We start from the raw sequence: 15,321 nt of genomic DNA, 5'->3' as shown, positions 1-15,321 counted from the left end.
AAGAAAAACAATTAGTGAGAGACTAAGGCAGCTATAAACCATGAAATACTGGTACCTCTGGTTTAGTAGTTTTAATGAATGGTAGAACTTGATAGCAACACATGGTTGAATTGCTTTGAATTTTTCATAGCATCATCATGATTCTGTAACATAACAATATTTCTTTCAGACAATAGATATATTTTATTTAAAAACCAAATATAAAAAATTTTCTGCTTGGGATGCCTGGGGGTGGCTCAGTAGTTAAACGTCTGCTTTTGGCTCAGGTCATGATGCCAGAGTCCTGGGATCGAGTCCCACATCGGGCTCTTTGCTCAGCGGGGAGTCTGCTTCTCCATCTACCTACCACTCCTCCTGCTTGTGCTCTCTCTCTCTATCTCTGACAAATGAATAAATAAAATCTTAATTTTTTTTTCTACAGTGGAAAAGTTGTAATTGTGTGTGTGTGAGAGATTGTTTATGAAAAGATCATAAGAGAGAAGGAATGGCTCAATACAGTCAAATCAATGTTTTCAAATTTTCTAAGAGCCTGTCCAAACTACTCTAATTGTAACCACTGATATGGGTAACTGAGGGAAGAAGAATCTAACTGACCCATGGAGGAGTAAGTTATACGGAGACATGATGTTTACATAACAGGAAATAAATTGAGATTAAGGATGGGAGTGTGATACTTAGGTCCTGTTAATAGACACAACTAGAAAGAATATTAAATTATAAACAGAGTACAACATGTGACATAATACTGAAGTTGAATTATTTGACCATCATCGTATTTGGCTATAAATTTAATTATGATTTTAGTGCTGTTAAGCAGCATTTTCCTTAGTGTGTAAGATGCATCCCAATTTAGTCTAATATTACTTTAATGTTACCTTAAAATGCTTTTCAGTTTAATTTTACTTTTACTTTCATTAAGATTTTTAATGTTTAATAGTGGGTCAATGGCATTTTAGGCTGATACATTGAACGTAATAAATTGGTGATATATGGTTTTCTGTGATCATCCAAAACTAGAGCATAACATAGAGTCATCTTTCTTAATTCAATTAAATAATAAGTATATTGAAGGCTAGAGTGCAGGATGGCAATTGTGAATCTGTGGATTCAGTGAATATCCAGTACAGTAGTTTTAGAAATAAACTTACATATCTCTTACATACCTTCCTAGCATCACTTCTCTCACATTTGTATATGTTTTTAGACTTATTTCAAATTAGGAGTATCTAGATATCAAAAACTAAAATTTTCCTTAAAACTATTTAGATATATAAGTTAATATTTACACTATGTATTGTACATTCCTGTCATGTGAAAATCAATGACTATCAGATATTTCAAATAAAGAACCTAGACAGAAAACAGGTTGTATGATCTCATTTGCATAAATTCCTCTATAAAGTCCCAAATGCATAATCAGGAAATGTTATTTCCTAAAGTGGAGCTTGGCCCCAATGCACAACCTTCTATGAATTTCCTTTGGCAACACTTCTCTGCGTGAATATAAGAGATGGATAGATTAAATATAACTTTATAGAGGGTTCATTTTCTCCTACTTCCAACTAAGATGATTACATGTAGAGTTACTCTAGCCTCACTTTTAGAGAAAACCTGTACTTTAATAAATAACAAAATTTTAAAAAGCTTTTAACTCTAGAGGGAAAGCAATCTATCTTCCAATACGAAAAAATAGAGAATAATTTCATCATTTATGAAACACTCTTGTTAATATTAATATCCCACCTTTAATTGGTTCCTCTGGACATTCAATCAACTCAACATATTCAATTTTACTGAGAATACAACTGTGAATATATTCAGAAGTTTCAAAGAGTATATAACTGTTAAAAGTGCAGATAGGAAATTATGGTCATTAAGTCTCGTACAGCTTCAAGTACTTTTGAAAGTATTTTGACATTCTGTAAATATATTAAAGAGCCATTGACATAAAAATTGTATGTTAAGTTAAACTGTATTATTTATTTTTTTAGAAAAACATTCATTTTTGACAGGGAATAGTTTCAAAGGAAACTTGTTGATGTGATTTAGGATACTTATAAGTGTATGTGTACTATACTATTTTTCTGGAGTTTTAGGAAAAAATATTCAATCCCAAGATTTTATTTTCAGCCCTTTAAAAATCTGAAGCCTTTGGGGCACCTGGGTGGCTCAGTTGTTAAGCGTCTGCCTTTGGCTCAGCTCATGATCCCAGGGTCCTGAGATCAAGCCCCACATCGGGCTCCCTGCTTGGCGGGAAGCCTGCTTCTCCCTCTCCCACTCCCCCTGCTTGTGTTCCTGCTCTCACTGTCTCTCTCTGTCAAATAAATAAATAAAATCTTTTTAAAAAAATCTGAAGCCCTTGAATATCTCAGACAACAATCTTTATTGTCACCTTTATAATTTGACCAAATACATTTCAATATGTAATAAACAGGGATATAACATTACTTAGATTTAAAGAACAAAATTGTTTCCACTTGGAATAAATATTTCTATGAGATATTCTATTTTAGAATAAATACTAGAAATTCTAATCATATGTCAACATAACTACGTGAATATAATCAAACTGCATGGAAAACTACAATATTCTTTAACTCCATCACATCCGTTCTTTTACAAGTCTCAGCCTTGTAGCATTGCCCACTGAGATCACTCTACCAATGCAAGAATGGGTCTGGATTTGGGTACATTTGCTTCTCTGTTCATATCATGTTACACTCAGAATTAACAGACTGTAATGCATATATATAGCCTTAATTTTTTCATCATTTTATAATTTCCCAATCTGTATTTCCTAAATTTGAAGTACTACTAATGTGATTTATTTATTTTATTTTTTTTTAAAGATTTTATTTATTTGACAGAGAGAGACACAGCGAGAGAAGGAACACAAGCAGGGGGAGTGGGAGAGGGAGAAGCAGGCTTCCCGCCGAGCAGGGAGCCCGATGCGGGGCTCGATCCCAGGACCCTGGGATCATGACCTGAGCCGAAGGCAGACGCTTAACGACTGAGCCACCCAGGCGCCCCTACTAATGTGATTTAAAATGTACTTGAAAACAAGTTCAAGTAACTATTTTTTTAATTTTGAAATAAGAGAATTAGAAATATAACAAAAGTGGTATGTTGTTTATTTCCTAATTAGAAATCCATACATGAATTACCAGTGTAAAGAAAATTACCATGCAAAGTACTTGAAATAATCCAGGTTATTTTTAAAACCCATCTAATACAGTGACTAGAGGGCAAACCCAAAGTTTAGCAAGATAAGTCATTACTCCACAGGAATTTTTTGGGTGTTTTCCTATTAATATAAGTAATAGACTGTGTTTCTGCTAGTGCTGTACCAACTATAAAGTTATTTTCCACACTTTTTAATTCTTTTCCAAGTAAAATCCTGACTATACACACAGTCACACATATACAGTTACAATTTCAATATGAAAGTGATTTGTTTCAAAATATCCCCATTTAAAAGTGATGGGACTCTGTTGTTTTTGAAATTGTACAAAAGTAGTATTTTCTCTACTTAATATTCTAGTCTACTAATATTGACTAGGGTTCTATGGTTTCAAATATATTACTAAATAAACTAAAATAATGAAAAATCTCATGAAAATTTGGCTTGCTCTTCCTATTTTTGTTTTGTTTTGTTTTAGTATAAATTCCTATATATATCTATATGTATATATAGATATATGTATATATTTGCTCTTCAGGAAAATGTTTCTAACAGTCTTGATTGATATTTACAAATTTTATTCCAGAAAGAATTTTTAAATCAACTTATTTTTATAGCAGTATCATTTTACTGGTATTTTATTCGTTTTTGAATGATTGCTTTGTTTTAATTCATGTTATTTTATAAAGCATCTGGTTGGATTTAGCTCTTTTGAAATGAGAATTTTTGTTACTATATAAAACCAGATTACTGTGGTAAACATGATTTGTAAGGTGTGTATGTTGCATTATTTTTGTAATGCTTGAATATAAGATCTTCAGTATCATTTTTATCTTATGTTACAACATAAAAGTTGAGTGTGACGATAGCTACTTCCAGGGACGATGTAGTAGACACAGCAGGCCAATACTTCTGCTGAAAGAATTAGAGAAAATAAATATATTTTTTGAATTACAGTGTAAAGATATTTGAGAGATAGGTACACTGTTAATCAGAGTCTACCTTCAAATGATCTTAGATAAGTTTCCAATTGCCATGTAGGAACTTTAAATCACATGGTCCTAATTCCTCTCTTCCACTTTTTATGTCATTTTACATCTACATTATATAAAATTCCATAATGCATCAAAAATAATTCTTTATAGTGCCACCTAACTTTTAGAGTGATACATAATAATAATAAATTCATTCACATTTAAATCTATTTCACCCATTTCCTAAACTATTTTTTTATTTTTTTAAAGATTTTATTTTTTATTTTTTATTTATTTGACAGGGAGTGAGACACAGCGAGAGAGGGAACACAAGCAGGAGGAGTGTGAGAGGGAGAAGCAGGCTTCCCGCTGAGCAGAGAGGCCCATGTGGGGTTGGACCCCAAGACCCTGGGATCATGACCTGAGCCGAAGGCAGATGCTTACGACTAAGCCACCCAGGCGACCCCTAAACTATTTATTTTTAATAGATCCAAGTTTCTATATGTATCATATTTTTTTCCTGCTAGAAGAACATCCTTTAATATTCCATAAATGCTGGTAATAAATCCTATGAGTTTTTGTTTATCTGAAAGTTATTTATCTTCTTCATTAAAAAAGAAAAAAATACTTTTATTGTGTATAAAATTCTCACAAAAAGGGAGAAACCATTTGTAAAATATATGTAATATGTCTTGTATCTAGAATATATATTTAAAAATCCTACAACTCAACAAGTCATAACACTATATCCAAACAGGGGAAATTTTTTTTCCCCCCAGGGGAAATTTTTTGAATAGCCATTTCATCAAAGAAGATATATGTATGGCAAGTAATCAAGTGAGAAATTGTTCAATGAAATCAGTTTTTAGGATTATGTAAAATAAAATCACAATAGTATACCACTACAATTCTTCTAAAATGGTAAAAATGTAAAATTGCCTGTTATAACTGTTGGCAAGAATGTGGAACAATTATAAAACTCACATACTGTGGAGATAACTGCATAAACACTTTGGAAGACAATTTTACAGTTACTTAGAAATTTATATATTCACCTACCAAATCACTTAGCTATTACACTCTACATATTTACTCCAAAGAAATAAATACATCAATTTAAATACTTGATTCATTACAGCTTTATGTAAAAGCAAAACACTGGAACCAACCTAACAGATTTTTGCTTATCTATACAAAGGAATACTCTTCAGCAATGAAAAAGAATAAAGTAATGCTATACACAAGGATAAATCTCAAAACACTATGTTGAGTTTTTCAAATGCTAAAATAGCATGTACTGTTCAAAAAAATTTGTATAAAATTCTTGAAATTTTGATCTAAATCTATAGTGACATAAAACAGATCAGTAGTTGCCTGTAGTCAGAGAGAGAGAGATGGAATATAAAGAGGTATTAGTCACAAGAAAACTTCTTGTAGTTATGTACATGTTCACTATCTGTGTATGTCAAAATTCATCAAGCTGTATTTTTAAAATGTGTATATCATTGTAAAAATAAAGGTTAAAAACAAACCCTAAGAAATAAGAAGACATAGCTCACTAGTCTTTCTTTGAAAAAAAAAAAAAAAAAATCAAGAAACTTTTAAAAATGTCAGAAGAAAAAGGAAAACCAGAATGGTTAAAACAATTTTGATTTTAAAAAGTAGTAGGGCCCATACTATGTAATCATCAAGATTGTCATATTGACAAAAGCACAGATAGATGGACACCAGAAATGGAACAGATGGTTTCACCAGTGTACTTTAACAAACATTAAAAGTAAAAATTCTCCACAATCTATTCCAGAAAATAGGAGAAGAGGAAATATTTCTACATGGATACATGAGGAAAGCATTACCCTGACATTAACACTAGGCAAAAATTTAAAACTGCACCAAAAATAAGAAGGCACCTAGGAATAAACCTAACCAAAGAGGTGAAAAATTTGTACTTGGAAAATAATATAAAACATTGATGAAAGAAGTTGAAGACAACAAAAAGAAATAGAAAGATATCCCATGCTCATGGGTTAGAAGAACAAATATTGTTAAATTGTCTGTACTACCCAAACCAATCTACACATTTAAGGCAATCCCTATGAAAATACCATCTAACATTTTTTCACAGAACTAGAACAAATAATCCTAAAATTTGTATGGAATCACAAAGACCCTAAATAGCCAAAGAAATCTTGAAAAAGAAAAGCAAAACTGGAAGCATTACAATTCCAGATTTCAAGTTATACTACAGAGCTGTAGTGATCAAAACACTATGGTACTGGCACAAAAATAGATGCACATATCAATAGAACAGAATAGAAAATCCAGAAATAACCCCACAATTATATGGTCAATTAATCTTCAACAAAGCAGGAAAAAAATATACAATAGGAAAAAATCTCTTCAACAAATGATGCTGGGAAAACTGGACAGCTACATGCAATACAATGAAACTGGACCTCTTTCTTACACCACACACACACACACACACACACACACACACTTCAAAATGGATTAAAGACCTAAGTATGAAACCTGGAGCCATTAAAAACCTAGAAGAGAACACAGGCAGCAACTTCTATGACATCGGCCATAGCAATATTTTTCTAGGTAGGTCTCCTGAGACAAGAGAAACAAAAGCAAAAATAAACTATTGGGACTACATCAGAATAAAAAGCTTTCACACAGTGAAGGAAAAAAGACAACAACAACAACTAAAAGGCAACCTATGGAATGGGAGAAGATATTTACAGATGACATATCCAATAAAAGGTTGGTACCCAAAATATATAAAGAACGTATACAACTCAACACCCCAAACACAAGTTATCCAATTAAAAATGGGCAGAACACATGAACATTTTTTCAAAGAAGACATACAGATGGCCAACAGACACATGAAAAGATGCTCAACATCACTCATCATCAGGGAAATGCAAATCAAAACTACAATGAGATATCATCTCACACCTGTCAGAATGGCTAAAATGAACAACACATATTGCCAAGAAGGAGGAGGAAAAGGAAAACTCATGCACTGTTGATGGGAATGAAAAATAAAACTATCCTATGATCCAACAATTGCACTATTTACCCAAACATACAAAAACACTAATTTAAAGGGATACATGCACTTCTATGTTTATTACAGCATTATTCATAATAGACAAACTATGGAAGCAACAGCCAAAGTGTCCATCAATAGATGAATGGACGAAGAAGAAGTGATAGATTGATTGACAGATAGATAGATAGATAGATAGATAGATGATAGATAGATAGACATATAATGGAATATTATTTATCCGTTCAAAATAATGAAATCTTGACACTTGCAATGACTTGGATGGAGCTAGATAATATTATGCTAAATGAAATAAGTAAGTCAGAGAAAGACAAATACCATATGATTTCACTCATAGGTAGAATTTAAGAAACAAAACAAATGAGCAAAGAGAAAAAAAGAGAGTGAAGCAAATCAAGAAACAGACTCTTAATCATGGAGAACCAACTGATGGTTACCGGAAAGGAGGTGAGTGGGGGGAAGGGTGAAATAAATGATAAGAATTAAGAAGTGAACTTGTCATGATGAGCACTGGGTAAGGTATAGAATTGTTGAATCACTATATTGTTCACCTAAAACCAGTATTACACTGTACATTAACTAATTAGAATTAAAATAAAAACTTAAGAAAAATCACAATCTTAAGGAGGAACAAACACAACAAACTAGACATATTACTGAAAAGAAAAACAACAAAGCAATATCTATCATAAACAGAGAGGCAAAAATCCTCAACAACAATAACAAAATAATGGCAACTTGAATCCAACAATGTATAAAATGACCATGCACTACCACCAAGTTTGTAAGGTCAATTAAACTTTCAGTTATTAATCAGTGTATTTCACATATCTGTAGACAAGCAAAAATGTCCTTATTCACTACTATGCTTCAACATCATACTGGAAATTGTAACTAGTGTAATAACACAATAAAAAGAAAGAAAACATGTACAATTAGAAAAGGAAGAATTATCTCTACTTGCAGATTACATCATTGTCTCAGGAGAAAATCACAAAGAACTAGCAATAAAACAAACTTGGAAATAATAAATAAGCACAGCAAAGTTGCATGTTATGAGGTTAATATGCAAAAACAAATTGCCTTCCTGAAAACTAGAAATGGACTATTGGAATTTGAAATTAAAGGGGAAAACTACCATTTGCAAAAATACAGCTCCAAAATTAAATAATTAAATATAAATCTAACAAAAATATATAGAATTTTATTCATAAATCTACAAAATATTGGAAAACATCAAAGATCTAAATAAATGGAAATATATTTTGTGTTCATCAATTGGAAGACATACAATTATTATGACGTCAATTCTTCTCAATTTAATTTATAAGTTAAATGCAATCCTAGTGAAAATTCCAGTGATTATTAACTTACTGATTCTAAATTTATATGAGAAGGCAAAGACCTAGGATAGTCATAACATAATACCAAGGAAGAAGAACAAATTTGAATTCACACTACCTGATTTCAAGATTTTAATGCTATAGTAATCATTAATAATAACACTGTACTGGCAAAGAATAGACATATATATCAAAAAGACCTACACATTAGTCAACAGATCTTTGTAAAGGAGTAAAGGCAAGTCAGCAATAAAGGATTGCCATTTAAATCAATGGTGCAGGAACAACTGGACATCCATATGGAAAAGAAAAGAAGAGAGAAAGAAAGAAAGAAAGAAAGAAAGAAAGAAAGAAAGAAAGAAAGAAAGAAAGAAAGAAAGAAGAAGAAGAAGAAAGAAAGAAAGAAAGAAAGAAAAAGAAAGAAAGAAAGAAAGAAAGAAGAGAAAGAGAGAGAAAGGAAGGAAGAGAAGAGAGAAGAGAAGAGAAAAGAGAAGAGAAGAAGAGAAGAGAAGAGAAGAGAAGAGAGAGAAGAGAAAAGAGAAGAGAAGAGAGAGAAGAGAAGAGAGAAAGAATCTAGATACCGGCCTTACAGTTTTCACACAACTTAATTCAAAATGGCTCTTAGACCTAAATGTAAAATTACAAAATTTCTTGAGTGAACATAAAGGAAATATATATGACCTTTATTTCAGTGATTAGTTTTTAAATATAACATCAATAACATGATCTTTCAAAGAAAAAAAACTGATGTTTGACTTTATTAAAATTTAAAACTTCTCTACAAAAGACACTCTTAAGGGAATGAAAAAGAGAACCAACACACTAAAAGAAAATATTTGCAGGAGCATCTGGGTGGCTCAGTCAGTTAAGCATCTGACTCTTGATTTCGGGTCATGGTCGCAGGGTCGTGAGATCCAGCCCTGAGTTGGGCTCCAAACTCAGTGGGGCATCTGCTTGAGATTCTCTCTCCCTCTCCCTCTGGCCCCCCCCATATGCACACACTCTCTCTCTTTCTCAAATAAAAAAAATAAATATTTAAAATAAGTAATTTAACACGAGTCTATACTAATATAAATAAATCACGGAATACATACATACATGGAAGAGATTAGACATATCTTCTGTGCAGGGAAATTCCAAATATTAATTGTAGATACTCTCTCCTTAAGGGGGTAAAGCATAACTCCTTAGTTCCTTAAGTATGGTCCGTACATTGAGACTTCCATTCAAAGAGTATTGTATGGAAAGAGGAATGAGTAACTTAAATAGGGTGGAACTTAAATAGTGGTAGACAAACACTACCTCAGGCCAGCGATCAAAGTCACCATCAAAAGTGAAAGTAATACAGTATGTACTGGCCATGATAAAAAAATTACACTTTACTTCCATGGTCTTTTTTTTTTTTTTAAGACTTATTTATTCATTTTAGAGAGAGAGGGAAAGAGAGAGAGAGCACAAGTGACAGGGGGACCAGAGGGAAAGGGAGAGAAGCAGACTCCCCGCTGAGCTGAGAGTCCCATGAGGGGCTCAATCTCAAGTCCTTGAGATCATGACCTGAGCCAAAACCAAGAGTCGGATGCTTAACCGAATGAGCCACCTAGGCGCCCTTCGTGGTCTTTCTGTCAATGATAAAAAATTGCTGCACTCTAATCAGGAGAAAAACATCAGACAAATCCCAGTTGAGAGGCATTGTGCAAAATACCTGACCAGGACTCTTCAAAACCGTCAATGTCATAAAAAACAAGGAATGTCTGAGAAATTGTCACAGCCAAAAGGAGCCTAAGGTGACCTAACAACTAAATGTAACATGGTATCCTGGATGGGCTCCTAGAACAAAAATAGTACACTAAGGAACAATACAGAAATCTCGATGAAGTATAGTCTTTAATTAAAAATAATACATCAGGGGCGCCTGGGTAGCTCAGTCGTTAAGCGTCTGCCTTTGGCTCAGGTCATGATCCCAGGGCCCTGGGATCGAGCCCCGCATCAGGCTCCCTGCTCAGCAGGAAGCCTGCTTCTTCCTTTCCCACTCTCCCTGCTTGTGTTCCCTCTCTCACTGTGTCTCTCTCTGTCAAATAAATAAATAAAGTCTTCAAAAAAAAAGTACGTCAATATTGGTTTGTTATTTGTGACAAATATGCCGTGGTAATGTAAGATATTAAAATAGAGGAAACAAAATAAAAAAAAAGTAGGGGTGCCTGGATGGCTCAGTTGGTTAAGCGTCTGCCTTCAGTTCAGGTCATGATCCCAGGGTCCTGGGATTGAGCCTGCATGGGGCTCCCTATTCAACAGGGACCCTGCTTCTCCCTCTCCCTCTGCTGCTCCCCCTGCTTGGGCTCTCTCTCTCTCTCTGTGTCAAATAAATAAATAAAATCTTTAAAAAACTAAAATAAAATAGAAGAAACAAAATATAGGTTATAGAGGAACTCTTTGTATTATATTCTCAGTAATTCTGTAAATCCAAATTGTTCTAAAATATTTCTTTCTCCTCTTTCTTTCTTCTTTTTATTAATATATAATGTGTTATTTGTTTCAGGGGTCCAAGTCTGTGATTCTTCAGTCTTAACACAATTCACAGCACTCACCATAGCACATACTCTCCCCAATGTCCATCACCTATTTCTTACTAATACATAGTTTGATTATTCTTATTAATAAAATGATTTGATTCATTAGTGCTTGTATAAAAATATGACCTTATTTTGTCAGTAACCTATCTGTCATTTCAGCATTTAATGTCACTCAAATATTGTCCCCTCACAGTCTCCCTTAACCTTGAATTGTTGCTGGTTTTTCTCTTTGTTTCTATCGCTTACTAAACATTCTTGACCTCTCTTTACTATATCTAATATATCCACAAAAATGTTGTTTTTCAGTTGTTAGTCATCCTCATCAATTTCTCCAAGAGGTAGAAAAAACACTAAGTGAAAAGAGATTTAATAAGGATAGATAGTGACTCACAGTGTTCCAAAGATGCCATTAAGATAACAAATAATGCATGTCTCTTTGAATAGATGAAAAGGAGATTACTAAAAAAATAAATAAAACTCTACATATTTGGCTTTGAACATAGTTTAAACTACAGAATTTTATTTTTTCTGAAAGCTTCATATTTCTCACATAACTATTTCTTTTAATCAATTATGTTGCATCTTCCTTCCAAGTGATTAATACAGTTGTTACTTCCATATGATTACATAGAATTTAATTAATGAAAAGTAATTAAATTTTCATACCGAAGGTGAGACATTTTACATAGGTATGCATGTAGAGATCTATTTACTAATTATAGAGATACATAAGGAAGTTGACAAAATGATTGGGATAGTGTACACATGAAAAGTGAATGAGATAAAAATCACTTATGAAACGTATCATAGGTCCATAATGCAGAAGGGTATTTAAAATATTTAAATTATTTTTGAGTAATTTTTCTAAGGTTTTAGGCCTATTGCATGTATAATCATTGATTTATAAATTATATCAGTAACCCTCTGAAAGTGATAAAAAATGAAAAGCAAACTGAAAAACATACAAACTTTAAATAGATGAAAGTAGAAACAAATGGGCAGAAGTTCCTGAACAGTCCAGTTTTATGGGGAGAGAAAGAATACAGAGTGTACTAGTGGGCTGTAAGCAAAGTGTGTGCACATGTGCGCATGTGCGTGCACACACACACGCACACCCCTTATGCTCATTATTTGTACGTCACATTTTCTGCTCAATTTCCCTCTACTGTACAGAGTTTTATAAATGCTGGAGATATGATTGTCCTTACTCATTTGTTGACCCACGCACAATTATTTAACAAATGTTATCTACAAGTCCTCCATTTACCAGCGCTGGTTCTTGGCACACATAGTCCTTTGCCTCGTATGAGTTTCAGTGCCGGCTGCTTAGAAGGATCATTTTCCCTCTTCTGTAAGAATTTTGAGGAGGAACTTGATGTCATTACTGAACCTCTTGGATTTGGGCTAGAATACACTTTCTGGTTTGAGTAATAATAGAAGAGCACCCCAATAGCCTACATGATCTCTATTCATTGGTTATCTGCCTTTTCACTGCTCACTGCTCACCTTAGCAGACATAGTAGCAACCCCAAAAAAGCCTGGAGTTTTTACAACATATGTTTATGTACATTAGACATTATAGATCATATTTTGCACCATTTAATCATAAACAGTAATGTATTAATTGTAAAAAATAAAACTGATAAAAACATACATATCAAAGGACTGAGATATTAACCTTTTGACAATGAAGAATGGAAAGTGAGAAGATTATTATGAATGGGCAAAACTAAAAATTTATGCTTTATTAACCCAAATTGGATTGGCTATTATATCCAGACATTGAAAATAATAATAGTAAGGTAATTTATATAGATGACACTATTTGTGTCCTTCTGTTGTAGAAAGATGAGATGAGGTACTTCTTCCCTTCTCTGTTACCCAAAAAAAAGTGGATAAGCATAGGTGTTTGGGTAGTAAGACATAGATTTAGAAGTTGCTAATTGCTTTTGTGTTGCATAAATGAAAATTGAAAATTTACAAATTAGGAAAGTCTTCAAACCTCCTAGTTTCATTTTGAATCTGCACTTCATTGAGAAGACTCTTGTGATAGCTCCTACATTAGGAAAGCTTTCAGTGTCCAATATTTCTCATGAAACTGCCATGAAAAGCAAAACTGATCACTGTAAAGTCCCAGGAAATTCTCAAATTCTCTAGTTTCTCTTATCCACATCTCTAAGAAAAGACTCAAAATAAAATGACTGGGATTGAGTTTCTCACTATCAGGTGAATGAAACTTGAACTTAATTATATTTTTAAACACAAAAAATGGAGTACCACTTGAATATAGATGCTATGAAGAAAATTTATGCCAGAGAATGGTTTATCTGATTTTGTGTACTTACTTCTGAATTGGATAGTTGCTCATAACTGGATAAACTTAAATCTTTCATTTGTGAGCTCAGTATAGACCCAGTTAGAATAATAGCATATGTAGCTTGAATACTGAGTATGTCCTGTTTATTTATTCAGTTAATGTCTACAGTGTACTAAGTATGTACTGTGTCTGTGTTTTTTCAAAGTATTTGGAGATACAACTATGTACAAAATAGAAAAATTACTCTTCTCTTGGATATTATTGTCTAGTTAGCAGAGACAGTCAATGTGCAAATTAAATAATTGGGTAAGCAAGAAAACATGTTTTTATAATTGCTATGATAAATGGAATCAAATAGATATAAACAGAAAGGAACACCAGTCTATGTTGGATGTCACCAATTGGAGAAGGAGACATTTCATTGTTAGAAGGAGCTGGTTATTTAAACAGAATAACTTCTTGGGCAGGAGAAATGGGATGGAGACCCTAAAGTGATAACAAATTCAATACAATTGAGGACAAGAAAGAAAACCAATGTGGCTGAATAGTTTATTAAACTATTTTAGTGAGTCATGAAGTGAAGCTCAGAGAGATTTTCAGAGATGAAGTTCTGGGCCAACCATATTGGATCCAATAGACTAAAATAGAGAGTTTGAATTTTATTATCAATGAATTTAAATATATGGTAATGCATAGTTTTGATTTGGTAAATAAAACAATATGACTCATGGTTTTGAACATTCCTCTGACTTCTGGGTAAATAATGTGAAAGGCAGGAGGATGGTGAAGAGGCTACTGCATAGCCCAGATGGTTGTTAGTGGTAGCTTCTTCGAGAGCAAGTATAAGAGGAGAGAAAACATTAACGTGTTCATGATATATTTTAGTAGAGAGATTTGTAGGTATTGCTGATATAGTTGATGGAGGGAATAAGAGACAGAGGAAAAGGAATGAGTACTAACTCCTATCTCTGTGATTTTCCACTGAGAAATATCTGCCAAATTCCAAAATAAGGAATTTTGCAATAAGGAAGTTTATTGGTAGTCATAATTTTATTATGGGCTTGCTTATGTGAAGTCATGTGGAATATAGATGAAATGTTGAATGGAGGATCTATGAATCTCATGTTCAATAAACGTTAGAGATATTAAGTAGGGACGCATTGACCTAGAGATTGTATGCAAAATTATATCTACATGTTTGTTTAAAAAGAAGAGTAAATATAGGAAACTTGACGATTGATGTCCAAATCTTTGGACATTTCACAATCAAGATTTCATAATGGAGTAGAAGGTAGTAAAGATGATTTAAAATATGTGGCTAGTGATACGCATGGAAAAACCCCTCACAAGATATAAGATATTATGGTATCCTAGAGAAGAAAGCTGTTCAAAAAGGAGGGGTATCTTATACTATTTTTAAGTCAGGTAAGTCGAACACGGAGAAGTAGTGCAGTATTGTGGAAGTCATCAGTGACAATGACCAGGAAATGCATTGGAATAAGGGAAGACCGATTTATTTTGGCTTGATGGTGTAAAATGGTGAAAGAAGGGAGAAAATATAAACATTAATTTTAGACACCTTCCTGAAGAAGTTTTGCTGTGAAAAGAAGGAAAGCAATAGAGATACTAGTTGGAAGGAATGTGGTGTCTATTTCTAGGTCTGTGAAAAAGGCAAGAGACAAACAACTGTGGTAAGATGATCTCTGAGAAGCAACAGGTGGGTGGAGTCCACAGCACATGGGAAGAGCTTGGGCTTAACTAGCAGCAGAGATGTTTCATTCACAGTAAGAATACAAAAAACAAACAAACCCAAAACAAAAAAAACCAAAAGAGGCACGCAAGTGTGGATTCAGA

The sequence above is a fragment of the Phoca vitulina genome, unplaced genomic scaffold (genome assembly GCF_004348235.1).
Source record: "Phoca vitulina isolate PV1807 unplaced genomic scaffold, GSC_HSeal_1.0 scaffold8, whole genome shotgun sequence".
Taxonomy (NCBI): domain Eukaryota; kingdom Metazoa; phylum Chordata; class Mammalia; order Carnivora; family Phocidae; genus Phoca; species Phoca vitulina.
Note: the sequence above shows the minus strand (reverse complement) of the source record.